The sequence below is a fragment of the Corvus moneduloides genome, chromosome 1 (assembly GCF_009650955.1).
Source record: "Corvus moneduloides isolate bCorMon1 chromosome 1, bCorMon1.pri, whole genome shotgun sequence".
In the NCBI taxonomy this organism is placed as follows: Eukaryota; Metazoa; Chordata; class Aves; order Passeriformes; family Corvidae; genus Corvus; species Corvus moneduloides.
The window spans coordinates 152,692,099-152,700,813 of record NC_045476.1 but is presented as its reverse complement, the minus strand read 5'-3'; positions in this window follow the sequence as shown (position 1 = coordinate 152,700,813).

Sequence of the window (8,715 nt, the reverse complement as noted above, 5' to 3'; positions counted from 1 at the left end):
GATATGGTCCCAGTTCTCTGTGGCTCAGCAGACTGCCCCTACAGCTACAGCTTGAGCAACTCATGGTCACTAATATCTGGAAAAACAGTCCAGCAGCTCAGTGGGGTTCTGAGGGACCACAGCCCCTCTCCAGCCTTGTTAGTGCTGTGCCGTGCAATGTGGCCTTGGGCTCCTGGGACATGGTACTGCTGTGTGGTCTCCCCTCACCACACTGCTTGACATCTGGGCACACTAACCTCCTGCAATTAAGAAATGCCACATCTTCCAGCAATCACTTAATCCACTGTCCATAGAGTGAGGCTGGTCTGAAAGCCATCCTTCCATGCCAGGAATCCTAGCAACTCAAAAATATGTGATGCTGAACATCTAGAAACTAGCATTTTGACAGTGGTTACCCCCCTTGACGTGGTGGGTGTGCGAGCAGCCCGGCTCTGGGTTTTGCAGCATTGCCCTGTGCAGCAGCATTGTTGCAATCCCTGGCTCTTTATGCCATGGAAACTGAGGCAAACAAAGGCTGAGTAAGTAGAGCAGTGCTACACAGCAAGTCTGTGGCAGAGCTGGGAACCAAACGCAGACTTTCTGACTCCCAGTCCTGGACTTCAGCTACCCACTGAGCTCTGACGTGCGACAAAGTGAATCTCACTAGAGACATCAGATAACCACAGTTTAATTTGGTTTCTCTGTGCTCTGTACCCTGGGGAGATAGCAGACCTCTGGCCACAAAAGGCAAGTTATTGAGAGATTTGCTGTTAATTCCTCCTTATGAGGTCCATCTTGTTATGTTTGGAGTTGCCATAGGTTTCTGTTTGTTTTGCCTGTTTTTTTGCATGTGGGGCTTGTGTATTTTATTAAGCCCTTGGCTAGTATCTTGTGCATGTTTACAATTTTATAAGGGCTTCTTTCGAGGTTATTCATTAACCTTTCAAAGGTGGCCTATTCTGAAGGCTTGCTATTGAATGCCAATCTTTGATAGATTCATGTCTCACACAGGGGAAAAGACCATTTCTCATAGGCTTGTAATTAATGTTCCCAAAGAGTTCCCCAGCTGCTTTTCATAGCTCTCTGTTCACACTGACCTTGGACTTCACATTCTCGATGGCTGTTGAAGTATAGTCATCAGAGAAACTGAGAGAGAAACCTCCTCTTATTTTCATCACTTCAACAAGAAAAGTCATCCAAGAGACACATTACCAGTCCCTTGTAGTTTGGATTTGCCACTGATCTGCTGGAGACCTGGCCTTTATCTGCCTCATATGGCTTTCTCCTCTGCCTTGTCTGGTCATGTTATGGGCAGTGGAAGGTTTTTGGTGACCTTAGTTATCATTCTAAGACTTTTCATATTCTCAGGTTTTGATAGTTATATCCTTAAAAATTCTGTTTCAGACACACGGGAAATTAATTAGTTTGAGGAATGGATTTGGCGTGTGTAGAATATTCCGTTAGAAAGAGAAAGCAGCTGCTTTTTCAGCACAAGTATGAATTTTGTAATTCAATGTGAATTATAAGACACATGAAATTTAGAAAGTTTTTTTACTACTTCATAAGAATCACGCAGCATGTGTTTGTGGGTTAAGTTCTGGAGAAGCAATTTCTATTATTTCACTCTATCTATAAAAGCAAGAGCATAGTTTCCATTAGCACATACCCTTCCTCTGGGAAATGATTAATTTTATTCTAACTACAATTAATAAGATTTTTTAAAAATAAACTTACATAAAAGGATATGAATTGATAATAGACATAAAAAGGTTAGTATTTGCCTTAAGGCTGAAAACAGATTTGCTTGCATTCTTTTTGTGGATGTCCCAGTGTTTTTTCATAAAAAAACCGAGTCCTAAGAACAGATGTCTTATAATTTTTCAGCTGCCTCCCCCTCGTGGTAAATCTGGAAAACCTCTGGGAAACCTCTTTTCTTGGAAATGGTGAAAGTTCAGCACTTGCATTTCAAGGTTTTTTTTGTTTTGTTTTTTTTTTTTTAAGTTGGGGAGAGGCTTTAAAATGCTGAACAAATGTGAATTAAAGCAAGAACAGATCAGTTCTTTCCAGGAACCAAAACCCCAAATAAGCTTAAATAGAAGAACACAGATACCTCAAAGAACTTTGTGTAACAGCTGCCTTGAGGCTTTTCCTATTTCTCAAAACAATTCTCCTGCCCTTCCCTTTCCCCTCCCACTTCCAACATGCCTGAAGGTTGCAGCAGAAACTTCTCCTCTCTTTTTTTTTTTTTTTTGCGTGCCGAGTGCCTGGGAGGCAGGGCATGGACTCACTGCCAAGCCCTGGGGCTCCTGATCTTCCTTGTCTCTTGATGGAGTTGGGAGTTCTGTCACTTTGCATGGGCTGCAGATACTGATCCCTCTGTGGTTTTATTCACTCTGATAGGGAAGCTAAAATGTTCACTACAACTTGGAAGAGGAAAGATTTGGCAACCACATTGAATAGTGGTTAGTGCAAGTGAGGGATGGCTATTTCCTTCACAAGCATCCCAAGGAAGAGATGCAAAGCCATATTCCACCAGGCACTGTGTAACCCAAAACAAGATGGCTTGTAATCAGATGAAGTAGGACTGTCTTAAGTACATCTGCATTATACAGAGAGCAGCCCCTTCTCTATGGAGTGAATAATAACCGTTCCAAAGACCATAATTTTCCCTGGGCTCATTGTCCTTCTGTTCTTTAAAGGCCTCTCTTTTGTGGTGCCTGAGACCCCTTCTGTTATCTGAAAAGAAAGCATATTGCTTCATTTCCTCTGCAACATGATCGTCTGAAGTGCAGAGTGGACTTGAAAAGGGTAAAGCTAACAGGAGCAGGAGGAGGAGCAGGAGGAGAGCCTTTGTGGTTAAGGCTGTGGATGGTGACTTAAGAGAAATGGCTCATTTCCTGGGTTTACCACAAATTGTGTGTGGTGGGGAGGAAGCTGCTCATATATTCTGAGCTTTTAGTGCCTTGTGTGCTAACCAGAGAAAAGGGCCTCCCCTTCATCCTTTGTGTCTTTCCTGCTGTACTGGAAAGTCTGGGATGAGAAACTTTCTTCTGCATTGTTTATCTACACGAAGCAAACAAGGTCCTGGAGGAGACTGGGGCCTGCCATAATGCTAATAAAAATTTAGATACATTTAAAAATTGGGCTTCTGTCCTCCCCTGCTGCTGTTGTCCCCCTAACCAGTGTCAGTTTTCATAAGCAACATCAGTTGGCCTCATCCTTTCCAGAGATGCATCCCTGCTTTCAGCAGCAGACCCAAAGGTTATCCTTAACAAGTCCAAATGGCCCGTAGCCACCAGGTGTCCCCCCTTCTCCATGGTTTGCAGGAGACCTGCGCCGTGCCGCTGAAACACATCTTCCCTTATAAATTTGAAGTGAAATAGTGCTTGTAATTCTGGCCCCAAGATGGGCTCTTCTGTCTTTCCTCTAAGCAGTGCAGCAGTGCCAAAGGCAGCCCTTAGCACTGTCCTATTATGAGAATGACAGAGTTTCATGTACAATTGCAAACTCACAGCTCACAGAGTGAGCACGTAAGCTGTGGAACGCTAAAGTTATATACTTTCATTATGTTAAAATTTGGATTCTTTTCCCCAAAGATGTACATTTTGTTTCTGAGGTAGGCAGTCTAACATGTTACAGTCTGAAAATACAGTTTTTGCAAAGTGGTGAAGGCCCAACTTTTTAAGCATTTCAATGATTATACTCGTATATGAAAGCAATTCAAAGAATTTAATTCTGCCTCAATCTGTGTAAGGATTTTTGGGTTTTGCCTCTTTGCACAAACTCCCAACTTTATATTAAAGTGCAATTCTTTAATGAAAAATAGAGAGGATAAAAAGCCCAAACAACCCAAACTAGCAAACCTCCCACAGGGTCTAACATACTTATTCTTCTGTCCTGATGGTCAGAGCACAATCCTGGGTATGTGCAGCCTCAAGTCTCTGTTTGGCCTAATGGATAGATTCTTTCTGAATTTCTGTGAATCAAGCAACATGAGGCACTGAGCCTGGGTCTTTAATGAGCCAGACCCAGAGGTGCAGGAAAGCAAATCTCCCTCAGTTAGCATCCTTCTAAATAGCATTTATCTTTTACCAGAAGAAAAAATAAATTTGACATGCTTCAAAAATAAAGGTCCAGTTAGCTCCAAGCAAGTGGACTGCGATGGATACAACATGTATTCTGAAGGCTGCAGGTCACGTGGAGAAAGGGAGAAGGCAGGATGCATGGGGTGCATGGGGTGCATAGGGAAGGCCTCTGGCCACGGAGTATGCATGTACATGCATAATTTACCACTTGAGGGCACAGTGGAAGTGAAAAATAAGGAGCAGGATAAGGAAAGCATGGAAAAAATATGGAAGAGGGTGGAAAACAGTCTTGGCACACGGTGATAGCTCGAGAGGCTAAAGAAGAGGAGAGACAACAGATGAGACCGGAGATCCAGGTCTCCCTGTATGAACTGAAATGCAAAATTTTGGGGGAAATACTTTATTCTAACATTGAATAACAACAACCAGATTAACGTCCATTAACAGTGAAGAGTTTTAGGTCAGTAGGGCACTTTTCTTCATTATTTTAGTGTGACCATTTGCATGTCCAAGGCAGAATAAATCTATTTCTTGGGACACAAATAGGGCTTTTTTTTTTTTGCCTAATCTAAAAATCATTCAATTAAGTCAATTGACCAGGAAGGGTCCTCTCTGGGTGGAGAGGCTTAGTGTGAGATTAATTTTGTGTCCTCCAGCAAGCTCACTGGCAGGCAATCTGCTGGCCTCCCTCTACAGTCCATGGAGAACATGAGATTTTAAACATGGGTTTAATGACAAAGAAAGAGACTTAGCTCTAACTTTACACATTTATAGAAATAAAAATTTTAACATCATGGAGTAAAACAAATGTTAAAAATATTTTCTAGATACTTGAAACTAAACTCTTTCTGTTGTAGTTGTATGGTAGGTCTCTTGACTGATACCAGTGTAGTAGCTCTGGTCATAGAACAGGTGTACATACCTGTGTAATGCATAAAATGGGATTGATAGCAGGAAAAGCAGAGCAGAATTTTCCCTCGGGTCACACTACATTTTGTGCCTTCAACAGACAGCTCATATTACAAAATTTAGCATGGTGGACATAACTAGAATTATTTTTTGAAACAAGAAACAAAGCTTCTGCCAACACAGAAAGCTTTAGTACAAAAGAATTATTTTATTATTTAAAAAAATAAGAAGAAAAAGAAATGCCAGTCTATTGAGTTCTCAGAGGAGAGAAATAAAATGTTATTTCATGAAGTCCACATTTGTCATAATACGTAAATACTAGGACTAGAATCAGTAAATGAATTTTTTCCATCCATCTTCCCACACACCTAGAAATTATTGAAAACAGGGTGAAGAAAAATTATGCCTTGGACTAGAAAGAAAAAATAGTAACATTCTATTTTTTTATTTCATTATAATCTATTTCATTATATATTATACTACTCCTGGAAATATACTGGAAAACAGAAAGGGTGAGGCCATGATCTTAGTGAAATCAATTGTAGAATTCTACCCATTTTGAGGTTTTCACTCTAGTGTCAGGCTTCAGTTGAGGAGGTTGTCAGCCAGTCTCCTTACACAGTGAAGGCAAAAAAAAGACATTGTCAATGTGTTTGACTACTGCCCTAGAGAAATTCAAAGCAGATTAAATACAAGAAGTATGCTGTTTTGATGAAGTCCTAGAGATGAAAGAGTCCTGGAAGTAGCTATAAACATCTCAGGCTACATGCTGTAGGGTGTAACACTGGGTATCATTAACGTCAGTTATTGAAGGTGTACTTAGCCTACCAGCTGTTAACACCAAAAACTGTTAAGTGACTTATTTTTGGGGCAGTCCTTCAATTGTAGTAGCAAAGGAAAGGTACATATGTTCAGAGAACATGGGAATGACACTGAACTGTGCCGTAAATCAAGTCCCTCCGGATGGGAGAGAATTTGCTGAAAGTCCTTGCAAGGAGTTTCAAAGATAAACCGAGACTTTTCCTTGAGTTTCAATGCTTCCAGATAGTTGTTTATTAAGTCTTATCAGAGGAACAGAGCCACTAGCGTGACCCAGGTACATCATAGAGCACAGAAAAGCAGGAGTGAGGGCTCTCTATCAAGATTTACACAGCCTTTTAAAGAGATTTTAACCAATAGTTACTAAAAACGTACATTATTTTCACTTTCCTACCAATTATTCAGTAACACAACTAGGAACTGTGGAATTTTCTATCCAATCATTCCAAACTACTTTTACTGCAGAACATGGAGTAGTAGAAGAAGGAGAAGAAGGTTTAGAGAACAACAACAATCCTCCATTTTGGTATTTTTTACTCTTATCTATTTACTACAAAGAGAAGCCCAAAATCTCTGAATTTTTCACCCTGTGACAATCTTACATAGTAGTCTATCACCTAATTCACACCACTGTATTTTCTAGTTCTTGTCTGACCGTTGGTAATTTTTTCCAAGGTTGGAGGCTAAAACAGTGTTGTTCAGGGGCGTAAGAACCCTTAAAAACAGGCAGAGAAATATTCTCAGCACTCTGGGTTCTTACAGGGAAGAACAAGTTGACCAGCATATTTTGTGCTTGTTTCATCAACACACAGTTCACATTGCTATATGGACTCATACATAGAACGCTGAGTGATGTTCCCTGAGATGCTCAGATATGAATCCTTGGAGATATGAGCATGAATTGCTGACATTTGGATAATTTAATTTTTCTCAATCTGAGTAATTAACTTTGCTTCTTTAGGAAAATAACAGCTCTACAGAAATGTTCAGGATTTTATCACTGGAGTTTACTCATATAAATTTCACAGGTTTGACACACCATTGTTGTGTTTTAACTAAGTGTCAAGAGCTTTTTCAGGAACAGGCTGAAATTAGCCCAAAGATTAAGATAGTAACTGTCCATATTAAAGTAAAATGAATCTAAATGCACATAACCAAACTGATAGCAGATGAAAATCTGTCTCTACTGAGCTGAGGTAAAAATAGCCACTGAATTGGTATTATGTACATAGTCTAAAAGACAGTAAAACTGGGTCAGATATTTGGCTCCTTTTGTCCAGAGGAAACACTTGTGATTCCTTCCAAAAGATATGTTTTCCTGCTGAAATGCTGTAGTAACATAAGAAGACATCGAGACTGCTGTAGTTCTGGCGTTTATAAAGATGGCTAGTAAGGATTTGAACACGGTGGCACTTCTCTTTTGTGGAGGTTGCAGTGCTCATAATAACGCTATTACCTTTTCACAAAATGAGTTAAAGACGTAGAAATCAGGTAGAGCAGCACTAAGAAAGGTTATGGAGGCATTTTGGCACTGGTTTCCTGAAGTGCAGACTGTAGTTTAAAGTGCTGGTGAAACAGTATAGACAAAAGGAGTTACTCAAGTTGCAGTTGAACTCATATGCCATAGTGCCCGTATTTCCCCTTTCCAAAAGAAGTGATGGACAATCCACAAGAAGAGTCCCAGCAGGAAGCTACATTTATGTCTCTTCAAAAATACCAGAAATAAAACTCCTGCCTTTGTTGGGGGAAAAAACCGACAAGAGTAGTGGATGACAATGTACAAAGGGTGGTGGGTTCATATCCCAGACGAGCTTTTTAACTTGCCTGCAAAGTGGAAGCTACTTATTGAACTGCTTCTCCCTGGTGCCTGTGCTTTGCTTGTATGATCCAATAAAAGTAAAACTTAAGGAATGACATGAAAATCCAGATAACATTAAGGGAAAGCATGGGAATAGAGGAGAAGCAATGCAACAATGATAAGCTGATGCACAAGTATAACTAACTTGGGGTGTGAATGGAATAGAGGAACTGTCAAAATAAAGTGAATGAACCATTTTACTTCATAGGAAATCAGTGGTTGACTGCATTCCTCTCTAATTACGTCTGGCTGAGGATTGGCTGGGTTTTATTAATCCAAAAACTGTTTAAATTTGTCCAGACATTATTGCTGCATTGCTCAGTAGTTGATGCATCTCTTGAAAATCAGGATGCCTGTAATTTGCAAGATGACCCAGAGAAATATTTGATAGCTTGCATTATATTAGAGAAGCATTGCACAAGCCAGCCTGATTTTTGGGGTGGGGGGGGATGCAGGAGGAGATGTGCAATGAAAGTAGTTGAAAAAAAGCCCTTCTTCCATCTCTCCTGGATTCTGATCTACTCCTTAATCACTTCTCAGCTGCTTTGAGGAGTCCTGGCCATGTCCTGTCTAGCTCTTGGCATTTCCTAGCACAGAAGGTGTTACATTAGAAGATACGGACCTTTTGAACCAGGTCCAGAAGAGAGCCATAAAACTGGTCAGAAGGATGGAGTACCTCTCCTCCAAGGAAGGGCTGAGAGAGAGGAGTTTTAAGATAAAAGAGGTAGATTCAAACTAGATATAAGGAAGAAATTTTGTATAATGAGGGTAGTGAGACACTGGAACAGGTTGCCCAGGGAGGTGATAGATCCCCATCCCTGGAAACATTCAAGGTCAGGTTACAGGACTCTGAGCAACCTGAAGCAGTGGCATATGTCCCTGCTTATTTCAGAGGGGTTGGACCAGATGACCCTTAAAGGTCCCTTCCAACCCAAACTATTCTATGATTCTATGATTAGGGATTGCACTATAAACAGTGCAAGGGCAGGGAGTGTTGCATGTATGCACAAACATAGTCTTGTTCCAGCTGTTGGAAAAGTATAAAACAGGCAGGAATGTGTTGAT